The sequence below is a fragment of the Zingiber officinale genome, chromosome 3A (genome assembly GCF_018446385.1).
Source record: "Zingiber officinale cultivar Zhangliang chromosome 3A, Zo_v1.1, whole genome shotgun sequence".
NCBI classification, from domain to species: Eukaryota; Viridiplantae; Streptophyta; class Magnoliopsida; order Zingiberales; family Zingiberaceae; genus Zingiber; species Zingiber officinale.
In genome coordinates, this window is record NC_055990.1 from 123,253,127 (window position 1) to 123,267,862 (window position 14,736).

Genomic DNA, 14,736 nt, shown 5'->3' on the forward strand with positions numbered 1-14,736 from the left:
TCCCAAGTAGCGTACAAACCTACTAGATTGGGTGAATTCAGATCTAGAGGTTATCTTTTTTTTTTTTAAATGTTTTTGATGATATATTCTTTTAAAAAAAATTAAGGATTTAGTTAGGTTTATCTTTTTTGTTTCTTTTACAAAAAGTTGAGCATGTTTTTTTTTGGCACATGTTAACTAATACTTGAATGCCTCCGTAACAAGTATTATTAAATTACTACATGACAAAACCTAATAGCTTGGTTCATGAGAGTCCAGTTTCTCTCGTCCATAATTTTTAAATTTTTCTTGATCCTTTTCGCAATTTAATGTTGGATCATGATTGAAATCTTGCTAAAATTAACTACGATTTTCTCTGGATTCATCTTCCCACCTAGGTTATAGTTTTGAATCGGACGGACTATATAGTACGGAGCAAGGGGTGGTTCGTCCACCGCCGCCTGACTCGATCAAAAACTATAACATAAGTGGCACAGTGAACATAGGAGAGATCGTGATGCAAATTATGAAAGGGATCAGGAAAATATCAGGAATTATAGATCAAAGAATCTGCACTCGGTTTATGAACCACTCTGGCTCGATCCAAAATTATAATATAGGTGAAAAGATAAATTCAGGTGAGATCGTAATTAATTTTAATCGGATTTCAGTCTGATGCATAAATTATAAAAAGGATTAGAAAAAGATTAAGAATTATAGACCAAAGTCGGTTCATGAACCACCACAAAAATTTGGCTAGGCTTAGCTCCTTTACAACCTTACCAAGTTAAAGACTTGTTTTTTTCTATCATAGTTTTACTCGAGGAGTCAGACAAAATGGAAGATTCCTTCTGCATATTTGTATTGTTTATATTGTGACCTTCTAGCTTTGACACCAAGAAAAAGAAAATATATATATATATATATATAATTAATTATTATTTTTAAACTACCAAATCATATAAAATTATGTCAAAGCAAATAAATTATTATTAAATTATTGAATTAAGTTATATAGGATTTTATCTTAAACTAGAATCGGCGGTTCTCCTATTTTAGGATATAAGGACTTTGAATGGTAGGTGACCTTTGAAAGGCAAGAGGCTCATCCGTAAACGCTTTAATTAAAATTAGTTGCATAATTTTTAGGCGTAAATTTGTGGTGATGGAGTGTATTTGGCATAAACGAACCACATATAATATATTTTTCCAATTAAAACAAATCTCATATAAAAGATAATATTTAAGAAGGTAATAAACAAATAGATAGATGGTCCATAAAATTAATTGTTTACAGAATCCCACACGTCTCGGCATTCTGATCTCAATCAAAGGGATATCAATCTCACTTTGACACATTCCATATATAATTTGCATCCCCTTGGCATAATATACGTGCATGTCCTCATCCCATCAGGACTCCGTTCATGAACAACTCTGAAACCTCATATCACTTTGACAGACAGGCTTCGAGATCCTATCAACAAGTTGTAAGTTCTTGCTCGACTTATTCCTATGTAACAAAAAATATTTAGAAATCCGTTTTCACGCTTTCTATCAGAGATTTTTGCAGCCTTCCTTCTCTTTCAATGAGGACATGGTGAAGACATGCATCTTACAACACCAAAGATGCCTAGGCTTGACGCTGGAATTTGATACTTGGTATATTTCTTCATCGACTATGATGGGATTCTCCACTGTACACCACATTGCAGTATAAATAGTGGGACGAGCATGAACCTTCATATGACCAAACTGATACTTCACCTTTGTTTTTGCCTTGTGCAATCTCGCACTCTGTGAGCCTTGTCTCTATTCTGCCATAATCCAACTTTCGTGGAGGATGATGATGGTAGATTACCTTTCCATCGGAGAATTCTCACTGCTATTGGTTTGGATCATTTTAGACTTCACTATACTGATCAAGTCATCGACGGAAGTTGGAGAGGTCCGACAACATTTGACACCGAGGAAACAAAGGGTCTTGGCACGGATCATTGTAGCGTGTAACATCTTAATCTCCATCCTTCATCTGTGTTGTTGTATCCATGAAATTTGGAAGCTGGGGAGGGTCTTTGTAGCAGATGTTTTCTTAACAATGTCATGGGTTCTGGTAACTCTATATGCTACGTACTGCATGAAAACTAGAGTACTAGTGAATCTCACCTGGCCTTTAGTCCTCCTTTGCTGGTGGGCCTTCTCTGCCTTAATAAAATTGATCTCCATCTCTGCCTATTTCTTTGACATTTGGAAGAAAACACCATTACCTGATATCTTTCCATCTCCAAACATTGCGCAGTTCACTTCTTTCCCTCTGTCTGTTTTAATCTGCTTCAGTGCTCTTTGCACGAGTTATTTACAGACCCATGATCCAGAACTAGAACAGTCTCTATTATCAAACCATGAAGAGTGTGCTGGCACTAGAGATGGCTTCTCCAGAGCTGGGATTTGGAGCCGTCTCACATTTCGATGGCTGAATCCAGTTTTTGAGAAGGCACATCGTGTGCAGAGGCTAGAGCTTTTCCATGTTCCCGAGGCACCTGAATCTGAGAGCGCGGAAAGTTCATTTTCCATTTTGCAAGAAGCTCGCAAACAGAAGCCAGAACTAGCAGCTTCACTTGTAAAAGCAGTCATTTATATGGTTTGGAGGCCTTTGGTTGTGAATGCAACCCTAGCAGGTATGGAAACTTTACTAACCGTGCACTAATATTCTCCCTTAATCGATGTAGGAATGTAAGATTCAACCAAGTCTACTAAATATTTGCAGGTCTCAACACATGTTCTTCCTATCTGGGACCCTTCCTTATAACCAACTTTGTGGAATTTATAGCTGGGGAGAATTCCGCCCATGGTATCTACTACGGCTACATGTTGGCTTGTTTATTCTTCTTTGCAAAGACAGTGGAGTCACTGACTCAACGGCAATGGTACTTTGGTGCACGACAAATTGGAGTACGAGTTCGAGCAGCCCTCATGGTAGCCATTTATAACAACTCTATTCTCACTAAGAATTCAGGCACAAGCACAGGAAAAATGATCAACTTCCTTGATGTGGATGTTGAACGGATCGGCGACTTCTTCTGGTACATACATGGCATTTGGTTGCTCCCGCTCCAGGTCTCTTTGGCTCTACTCATTCTTTACAGAAATCTTGGTGCATCAGCCTCGTTCTCAGTGCTAGCAGTGACCATTCTAGTTATGTTGAGTAACACACCTCTGGCGCGTATACAAGAGAAGCTCCATTCAAGGATCATGGAAGCAAAAGACTCGAGAATCAAAGCTACAGCCGAGACATTAAAGTGCATGAAGATATTGAAGTTGCATTCCTGGGAAACAGCCTACCTGAACAAGCTACTCCAGCTAAGAGACGCTGAGAGAAGTTGGATAAAGAGATATTTGTACACATGTTCTGTTGTTGCCTTCCTGTTCTGGGCATCTCCAACTCTAATTTCAGTCGTTGCCTTTGGTATCTGCGTCATGGTGAATACACCACTGAGTGCTGGCACAGTTCTCGCAGCTCTAGCTACATTCAGAATCCTACAGGAGCCTATTTATAATCTCCCTGAACTTGTCACGGTTATTACACAAACAAAAGTCTCAATTGACAGAATCCAGAACTTTATGAAAGAAGAGGAACAGAAGCACTTGTCGCCAAGCAATGATGCAGAAACCTTAAACGTTGCAGTGGACATTGAACCTGGGGAGTACAGCTGGGAGGCTGATTCTAGGAAAAAACCCACTCTGAAGATAGATAAAAAGATTCAGATCATGAAAGGAGGAAAGGTTGCAATATGTGGCACCGTTGGATCGGGTAAGACGAGCTTCCTTGCTAGTGTGTTAGGAGAAATTGCAAGAACCAGTGGAGGAAGAGTCAATGTCTCTGGTTCAAGAGCCTATGTTCCACAAACTGCTTGGATTCAAACTGGAACAGTTCAAGAGAACATTTTGTTTGGAAAAGAGATGGATAGGAGGTGGTACCATGAAGTGTTGAAAGCATGCTCTTTAGAGAGAGATATTGAACTCTGGGATGATGGGGACCTCACTGTGGTAGGAGAGAGGGGTATCAATTTGAGTGGCGGACAGAAGCAAAGGATTCAACTAGCAAGAGCCATCTATAATAATTCTGATATTTATTTGTTGGATGATCCCTTCAGTGCCGTCGATGCACACACTGGGGCACACCTATTCAAGGTATAAGCATCCCTCTATTGGTATCCAATATTTGCATTGAGATATAAATGATAATAATGGGTCAGGCGATGCTGAATTCAGAAAAGGATGGTTGAATAAGATCCATTTTGGAATATGACTTTGTTATATCCCATCAAATCAAATTAAGTATTAGTTATTTTATTCAAAAAAATTTCCTATGTTTTCCTTTTGCAGAAATGCCAATTCTAAATCATAATCATCGAGATTTATTTGAAATTTCTACTTTCAAGAGGTGCATATCTGACAAAGGAATTTGCGTGCAGGAATGTTTCTTGACGTTATTGTCTTCTAAGACTGTCATTTATGTGACACATCAACTGGAGTTTATAGTTGCAGCAGATTTGATTCTGGTAAATTTCAATCTTCTTTAACCAATTAGAATCAAACTACATGCTGATTGAAGAATTAGCTTTTAGTGAACAATTTGGTTGACCTATTACAAGTTGGTGACTACCTTTTGCCACTCAAGAAGCAATACCTTTTGCCCATCCAAACGGCCGACATTCTTAAAATTGTCATCCGACTAAAGGAAAATCCTACAATGCGCCGCAATTGAGATTCGGCCTTTAGATGTCAGGTTAACCATTTGAAGGGCCTAACCGCTACACCATTGCAGGCCCGAAGATGGTTTCTATGACACTACAGTTTTATGGTTAATATAACCAACTGATAAAAATAGTACATTCTGACCCATAAGAACTATATTCCTAATTGGATGCATGGTAAAGTGCAGCACGAAAGTAGGCCATAAAATTTTGCTGGAAACTATGACTGATGATAATTCCTTACATTCTCAGGTATTGAAAGATGGAAAGGTGGTTCAATCTGGCAGCAAGTATGAAGATCTCATGAAAGAAGCCAGCGGAGAGCTTGCGTGTCTGATAGCTGCACATAATCAGACATTAACTCAGATCAGATCATGGAAAGAGCATTGATAATAGTGGCAAGAGATGAAAACACAAGGAGCTCAGAGATGTAAAACAACATAATCAAAAAGGGTGCTCTGAGATTTTGGAGAGATCATATCAAAGAGACAGGGAATTTGGAAGGGTGAAATGGCATGTATACCACACCTTTGTGACTTCAGCATACAAAGGGGCTCTTGTTCCAGTATTGTTATTATTTAAAGTTCTCTTTCAGGGTCTACAGATTGGTAGCAACTACTGGATTTCCTGGGCAACTGAAAAGGAAGATCAAGTGAGCAAAGAAAAACTTATTGAAATTTTTGTTCTACTGTCAGCCAGCAGCTCAATGTTTATACTAGGAAGGGGAGTTTTGCTTGCAGCTGTTGCCTTTGAAACAGCACAGAAGCTATTTCTGGGAATGATAACAAGCATTTTTAGAGCACCAATGTCATTTTTTGACACAACGCCTTCTAGCCGAATACTTAATAGGGTTTGTTCTTTGATTTTCTCTCTTTCTTCTTTATTGTCAGGTCAAAAAGACATATCATTACTCTTTCCTTTAATTAGCAAAGTAATAATGTTAATATATGAAGCATTATCTAAAAGATTTAAAATTTTCAGTAGCTTGCTTAACTATCAAAGTATAAATTTAACAATTGTTACCTTTTCCAGTCTTCATCAGATCAGACAACCGTTGACACTGATATCCCATACAGACTGGCAGGATTAGCTTTTGCACTTGTTCAACTTCTATGCATCATCATTCTCATGTCTCAAGTTGCATGGCCAGTGTTCATCCTCTTCATTCTCGTTGTCACAATCTCCATTTGGTATCAGGTAAACCAACAACAAGCTTTTGTTGCATAATGTCTTTAGGAGTATTTGATTATACTGCATGGAAAATGAAAATAGCATTCTATTGTTACAGACTGGCAGGATTATGTTGTGTTACATCTCGATAGAAAGAGATGTCTAAGAACTGGGAGTACTGTAAGATACCAATACATATGGTGCATATTTGCAGTCATAAATTGTCTAGCTTAAATTTGTCCTCTTCCTAAAATCTAAGTGACTTCCTGCAGAACCACTATGTAAATGCTGCTAGAGAGCTTGCTAGAATGGTAGGAATTCAGAAGGCTCCTATTCTCCATCACTTCTCTGAATCTTTTGCTGGAGCCGCTACCATCCGCTGTTTCAATCAGGAAGAACGCTTCTCTAAAAAGAACCTGAGCTTGATAGATGATTATTCTCGAGTCACCTTTCACAACTATGCAACCATGGAGTGGCTCTCACTTCGAGTCAACTTTCTGTTCAACATTGTATTCTTTGCAATGTTAGCCATGCTGGTGTCGATGCCAAGAAATGCTATTGATCCAAGTATATGCTCTACAGCCCTATAGCAACAAAAATTAGTTATATAATTGTTGAGAAATGACTAAATTTTTTATCTTTCAGGCCTTGCAGGACTTGCTGCAACATATGGTTTAAATCTAAATGTCCTACAGTCTTGGGTTATTTGGAATCTATGCAATGTAGAGAACAAGATGATCTCTGTAGAGAGAATTTTACAGTTCTTGGCAATAGAAAGCGAAGCTCCTCTGGTAATCGAGGATTACAGACCCGAACAAGGATGGCCCACAGCTGGAACAATTGTACTAGATAATCTCCAGATTCGCTACCACCCTACGCATCCAACAGTCCTTAAAGGCATCAGCTGCACTTTCCCAGGAGCGAAGAAAATTGGGGTTGTGGGCAGGACAGGAAGTGGGAAGTCGACCCTTATTCAAGCCCTTTTCAGAGTGGTGGAACCATCATCAGGAAGGATAGTGATTGATAATATTGATATTAGTCAAATTGGTCTACATGACTTGAGATCGAGGCTGAGCATAATTGCACAAGAGCCAATACTTTTTCAAGGAACTTTGAGAACAAACTTGGATCCTTTGCAGCAGCATCCTGACTCTACGATCTGGGAGGTATTCATAATGTATTCCTTTCTATCATTTAGTACTCTAGACTTAGAAGTGGAATGAATGTGTATTTTACCAGGTACTCTACAAGTGTCAACTTGGAGACATAGTTAAACAAGATCAAAGACTGCTTGATACACCAGGTAACCTATATCTTATAGCAAATATATACAAGCGACTATGCTGATAGAAAATAACAAACTAGTGTACTGATGATAGGAAGAAATCACCGAGTCAATAGTATTTCTTGGGGCATTAACACAGTTTTAGTTTTTCCTAGACAGTTTTAAAGCTCTAGCTTCTTGTCTCAATGTTTGTCCGTGAGATGATATGAGTTAGACATTATGATGCAGTTGTGGAAGATGGAGGAAATTTGAGTGTGGGGCAGAGGCAGCTAGTTTGCCTGACAAGAGCATTGCTAGACAAGAGAAAGATCCTAGTTCTCGATGAGGCCACAGCTTCAGTAGATACTGCAACTGATAATTTCATCCAGAAGACTATAAGAGAAGAAACCACCAGCTGCACTGTAATTACAGTTGCACACCGTGTACCCACCATCATTGACAGTGATCTGGTTCTGGTGCTTGATGAAGGTAAATTTAAAAAGTAGAGAAATCTGAACATGCGACTTCACTGGTTTTTCATGCTGAAATTTGAGTCTACTACAAGCACAATATAAATATGCATTAGATTATCACTATTAAGAGATTTGTAATGCCTCAACTGAAAATAGAAATTTGATATTTGAACTCATTTCAGTAACCAGCTCACTGTGATTCCCTGGTCGATGCAGGTAAAATTTTGGAGTTTGATTCTCCTCAAGATCTTCTCAAAGATGAATCATCAGCTTTCTCAAAGTTGGTCATGGAGTTCCTGGGCAGATCCAACTGTAATAACGACTTCAAAGATAGATCTTTGATTGATCCATGATAATAGGATTAGCCACTCAATCTAGTGTTAATCATCTAACCTTACATTTGGAAGTACATGGATACAGAGTGGGAGTGGAACTGACAAAGAAATTCAACCACAATACATTTGCAACAAGATACATAGTGAGAGAGAGGAGAGGGAAATGAAGAAAGAAACAAAAGAGAAGAAAATGTACATTACATGAATGTTCTTCGAAGTTACATGTTACGCAACCGTAAGTGTACGATTTCGTCGTCAGTAATAAAAAAAATATCGAATCCACGGGGACTGTTGATTAATCATTAGTTAACTTCGTACAGTGAATTATCTAGACAAACGTAAGATTGGTTGGAAAAGAGAGTAAGAGAAAGAGAAGAGAAAAGAGATGGTGATCTTGAAAGGGGTTGAGCTAAGAGGATGTGAGAGATGGTTTGATGTGCGATTCTAGGATTTTGGTTTCCTTGTGATGCTATGCGATGTTACATAGATTGCTTAGTTCCTATCCTCTATGTTATGCTCTTGTAAGAAGTTAGATGCATTACTGACTCTCCCTGTAGTGGATAATCCGGCATGATCTCCTACTACATGTTCTATGCTACTAAATGGAAGTAATTCCTATGAAGTCCGTTAGCGGGACAGTCTGTCACTAACACCCCTCGGTCATACAATACAGAAACACACTAACACACAATAATATAGAAATAGAAATAGTGATTATGCCCGATCCCCTACTTCCTTGTGGAGATTTACTTCTCCTCTCAAGGTGATACCCTAGACGTCCGTTAGCAGGGCAGCCTGTCACTAGCGCCCCTCGGTCATACGATCTAGAGTATCCCCCTACGGGATTAACAATTCTACACAACCATTTGATAAAACATGCAAAAGATATATATAAGCTTAACACACACATTTCATCAAACATGAACAAGGTATTAACAAGTCATTGAATAGAAACATGACAAATACACATAGTTTTACATCTCCATCACATCACAAATACTCCCTAATTCTAGAAAGGAGATCTACTCCATTGCAAAGTAAGAACAACCCCAAAACATAAAGTAAAGCATACTTACAACCCTAGATGTGAGAAGAAGGGGAAGGAGAGATGCTTGCCGATGTTTCCGATGTCTTGGGGATGCCTCCTTGCTCCGGAGATGGACGGATCGTCAAAGGATGGAATGAAGCTCTAGGGTTTCTCCCTAAGGGGAGAACCCTTCCCCAATGAGAGAGATGAAGTCCCAAACCCAAGATGAGTCAAAGAATGAGGCTCTTGACCCTTTTATACCTCCTCCAAACTGCCTAGAAAAACTAGGATTACAGGGGTCCGGTAAACCGGATTTTTCACTCATTAAACCAGGTTTTCTCGTGATTCACCCTGAACCAAAGTTGTAGCTCTTGAAATTATATACAATATGATATTTGGATAGAGCCTTATCTCAAACTGAACTAAAATTTATGGTGGTTCAAAGTTTAGTCTACGGTCTTGGCGGAGGTCCAGTTGAACCCGCGGTTGGAGGCACGGTGATGCTATTTAGCATGGATAGACAATGCTATCTCTCTGTTGGATCTGAAGCAAAGTTGTAGACCTTGAAGTTATCTACGTTTTAGTATAAAGAATAGCCCAAAACTCCAACCGAGGCCAAAGTTATGGTCATTTTACGATCGGTCTGCAATCTGCCCAGAATTCAGCACTGCTCTGTTTTGGCGTGGCACGACCCCGTGGATCCACACAGCCAACTTCTTCTTGGCCTCGGCTTTGGTCACACGGCCGTGTGGGTCACACGGCCGTGTGGGTCACACGGTCGTGGCCTTCTTCTTCTATGCCAAAGTCACATGACCGTGTGGATTCACACGGCCGTGACCTTCTTCACCTCTGGAAAGTGAGCACGAACGTGCCATTTGGCATGGTCGTGTGTTGCCTGGCCACAAGATATTGACACGTCCATGTAGCTTACACGGTTGTGGCTTGATTTGCCTCTGTGGGGGAGTACGGCCGTGTGGGTCACATGGCCTTGGCTTGATTTCTTCCAAAGTTATTCTCGTGTGCGTTTTTGCTCCATTTTCGCTCCAATATGCGTCCTGTCAATCAAAATATATAAAGAGCAGATCTCTTAATAGAATATAATAGAAGTATAATATTATAATGAAATAGGGTGTAATAAACATAGATTATGCTAATGAAATACAAGTATATATGCGTCCAAACATACATAAAAGTGTATATAATCTATGCATATCATTATCAAATCATGATGGCAATGCAGCCAGCATGTTTACTGATCACATCATCATGTTAAGTTGCTTCCAGAAGAGTAGTTCTATGCTTGAAGCTCATTTGAAGTCACTATGGTCTCTATACTAACCTTTCATCCCCTCCAGTAACAAATTTTCAAGACCTGAACTGAATCTTGATCATAAAGAATCACTAGAATTAACATGTGGCACCAAATTCGTTGACAGTATACCGTAATGCTTAAATGTAAATAATGTTTTGTACTCAAATGGCATTGAAGTGTGAACCCTAGAAATTTACTTTTCATTAATTAGTCTTCGCTTGAATGTTGTACATGTGTAGCAAACCACGACAAATTGTTTGGGAACAAGCTTCTAATTATTGATTTACTGTAATGCTTAAATGTAAATAATGTTTTGTGGTCAAATGACATTGAAGTGTGAACCATAGAAATTTACTTTTCACTAATTAGTCTCATGACAAATTGTTTGGGAACAAAGCTTTACTGATTGATATCCTTATTTCTTATTCTTCTTTTGATTGTGTTTGATGATCTTGAAATCAATTGCGATACATCGAAATTAAACTAAAGGATGCATCACTGGATCTAATTATCATCCTCTATAAATCAAAACGGAACTAAATTGAGACAATGGCGAACCAAATGGCTGACGGGAATCAAGAGTCAATGTCATTGCTTCCCTTGTTGCCGGATGAATTCCTGCAAGCACAGTGGAAGAATCTTCTGCAAGGATTGGGCAACAACTGGAGTTTCACCTTAATGGGGAAGAGAGGAGAGGAAGAAGAAGGACAACAATTCAGAATATGCCCAAGTGAATTTTTGACCTCATCCTTTTATACCTTGGTTCATCAAACAGGAACCATCCACCATAAAGCCCATAACCCATTAATAGTCTATTAATGTTAATGAATTAGGTTATTGGATCTATACATTTAATTCACATCCAATAGTATCAACCCCTTCATACATCAAGCATTAAAGCACTTAATTGGGGTTTAATTCTTTAATAGTAATTATTGTGTGTGTATTGTTAATTTCATATTAACCCACCAAATAGAGACTTAATCCTTTAATCTCTCACTTGAACTATACGTGATACCTTATAAACCAGACAACACCTTAGTTGAGCTCAACATGCTAGAACTTTATGGGTTAAATACCCTTTTTAAATAATCTAGTCCATTAATTCAATTAGTATAGGACTAAAGAAGTCAGAGTTATTATAACAATAATAAGACCCAACTAATGACATATCAAATGTGGATGTGTAGTACGAGAATGACACGAAATGTGATTTATACATACCCATTCTCCTTAAGTCCTCCTAATGACCCAAATCAAGTCCAAATCAAGTTTATCGATAATTTATGCTAAACTGCAATGACAACCCTATATCTCAAAAATGAGTCCTACATCATATTTACAAATATCATATGCAAAACTATAGTAATAAGTCATGATGTCTTTACATCAAAGAATCAAAGCTTTATACATATGTAAAACTTTAGTACGTACAATAAGTCAAAAATACATATGTTCATTAATATAGAGCATTACACCAAAATACAAAACTCCTACCAAATGGGTACTTCATCAATATGAAGAACCCCCATATTTAGCACATGTTGATGAAAGATATTGGGCGGCAAGTCCTTGGTGAAGAGATCCGATAATATGGAATATGTCCTTATATACTCTATCATAATTCTGAACTATTTCTTTAATCATTAAAAATTTTATGTTGATATGTTTAGATTGTGAAGATGAACTATTGTTATTTTTAGAATATAATTCTGTAGATTTATTATCACACTTGATCCTCAATGACCTGTCAATTTCTCCGATGATTTGAAATTATGTAATAAGGTTATACATTCATATCCCATGGTTAGAAGGTTCATAGTAGGCTATAAATTCCTCTTCCATATTAGAAGTAGCTACTAGTTTGATGTTTTTCTATGATATAGCCCCTCCTATAAGCATTAAGACATAACCTAAGGTGGACCTTCTACTATCCAAGCATCTAGTAAAATCAAAGTCTAAATATTCAATGATCTCCAATATATGAGCTTGTAATCCTTAGTTCTTTACAAATACTGCATAATCCTCTTTACAACTTTCCAATGCTAGGGTTACTCTAATATCTGCCTATATCCCCACAATGTACACAAGATCCAAATGCTTAAATACCTGAGCATACATTAAACTCCCGACTGCTGATACATAAGGGAGTTGTTGCATTACCTTTATTTCAAGTTCATAGCGCGGACATGCTGTAAGCTAAGTCCATCACCCTTTAACACAATGTTGTCAAGAGCACAATTCTGAATGTTATATTGAATGAGCACCTTTTTTGTATAAACCTTTTGTGAAAGTCTAAGTGTGCACTTTGAATGATCATGAACAATCTCCAAGATCCTTCATTTCAAATTTATTTAATAGAAATGACTTGATTTCTACCAGCAAACTCTTATCATTGTTTGCCACTAAAATTGATATACAAATATTGATCAACTGAATTCTCCTTGAAACCATATAAAAAAAATCACTTAATCAAATTTTTGGTACTATTGACAAGATGTCTGCTTTAAACCATAAATAAACTTCCTTAATTTACATACTAGGTGATTTGAATCTCCCGACTCAAAGTTCTCCGACACTATGTATATTGTTTGCTCAATGTTTGCATTGAGAAATGTAGTCTTAGCATCTATATGGTGTACCTTTAGGTCATAATAAGCTACAATTGTCATGATTATCCTAAAGGAGCTTTTCATCGAAATCAATGAAAAAGTCTCCTTGTAATCAATATCCTTCTTTTGAGTGAATCCCTTGGCGACTAGTTAAGCCTTATACTTTTTAATATTGTCATGTGAATCTCATTTGATTTTAAATATTCATTTACAGCCAATAGGTTTCACACCTTCAAGAAATTTGATAAGTTCTCAAACATCGTTGTCCATCATAGACTTCATCTCTTCCCTTATGACTTCGATCCATTTTTTTGGATGAGGGCACTATTTTACTTCTTGGAAAGATGAGATCTCATCTTTCAACTCAATGTCAAACTCATGCTCTTAGAGAAATACATAATCATAAGATATTGTATTTCTTTCCCTAATAGATCTCCTTAGTGACAATTGATCTTTAGGTGATTTGAAGTCATGCTCAACCATAGGAGAGCACATCTATTTGAGTTGATGTACCCTCCATTTGAATTTGAGGTGATATGGTAATATCGTGGTCCACTACCTCCACTGGTTGTGCAACTTCAACCGTATGTGGAATGATCACTATTCCATCATCTGTAACAATAGTTACCATAGTAGGATCGTCAATGCTCTCCTCAAATGAAATTTCCCTAACTTTATTGCTCTTACCATCCTTAATAAAGTTTGACATTACCCGTCTCAAAAAAGGATCTACTCAAGGGATTGAAAAACTTAAAGCTTCTTGAGTTTCCAGACTATAAAATGGTAGCTAATGGTTCTTACATTCAATTTCCTTTTGTTAAGCCTATAGGGCCTAACATTAGCTGGATAACCACAAACATGTAAATGTCTAATGCTAGGTGCTCTACTTGTCCGTAACTCATATGAGGTTTTCGTTACCGTCTTATTAGGACCTCTATTGAATAAGTAAACAATAGCCTTAAGTGTCTCACCCCATAAATACTCCAGTAGAGATGAAAATGTCATCACACTTCTCACCATATCTTTTAGGTTCCAATTTTATCTCCGTGCAGCACCATTTTGATGAGGGGTTCTAGGCATGGTGTATTGCTCCATGATTCCACACTTAGCACCGCAAATATCTCAAGACATTGTTCACCTGATCTGTCAGAACTATCATAGTATTCACCACCATGGCCTGATCTGACTGTTGGGGTTTATAAGAGAAAAATATATCTCCATTGGTATGAGACCTTTTGGGGAGAGCTCAAGAGCAAAACCATGAGGGCTTAAGCCCAAAGTGGACAATATCATGCAATTGTGGAGATATCTAAATTCTTTTCGATCCAACAATTGGTATCAGAGCTAGGGTTTTGCCTCTGTGTATTTGGTATTAGTTTAATTATGCACATGTCATACATAATTTAGGTAGGTTAATAGTAGGATGTGCTAACTTTGTGGATGCAGGATCCAACTATTATGGCTTATAGTTATTATGTGTGTGATTGGACCCTTGGACATGTCAAGGGCATTTATTATGTGTGCATGATTGTATTATAAAATACAGCAGGAGCTGTATTTAGTTTTATTAGGATTTTATTTTTTGATCTAGATACATGTTCATTCCTTTTATGGAATATAGGATCGATGGATGTAAATTTTATTTTATGTTCGATCTAGTTTACATGTACATTCCTTCGAGGAATATAGGATCGAAAAATGTAAAATTCTATTTATGTCGCGGATCGAATCTTGCAAGGCGTGTGTCACGCCCCAGAGGAGTCCCTGTCCGAAGAAATTTCGGCAGCATCTCCCCTGTACGACGGAC

At 37.8% G+C, this 14,736-nt stretch overlaps 1 pseudogene; it reads left to right on the forward strand.

Annotated features, from left to right (window-relative positions):
• The first annotated feature begins 918 nt into the window (after nt 1-918).
• LOC122052382 lies at nt 919-8,260 on the forward strand (annotated as a pseudogene).
• The last annotated feature ends 6,476 nt before the right edge of the window (nt 8,261-14,736 follow it).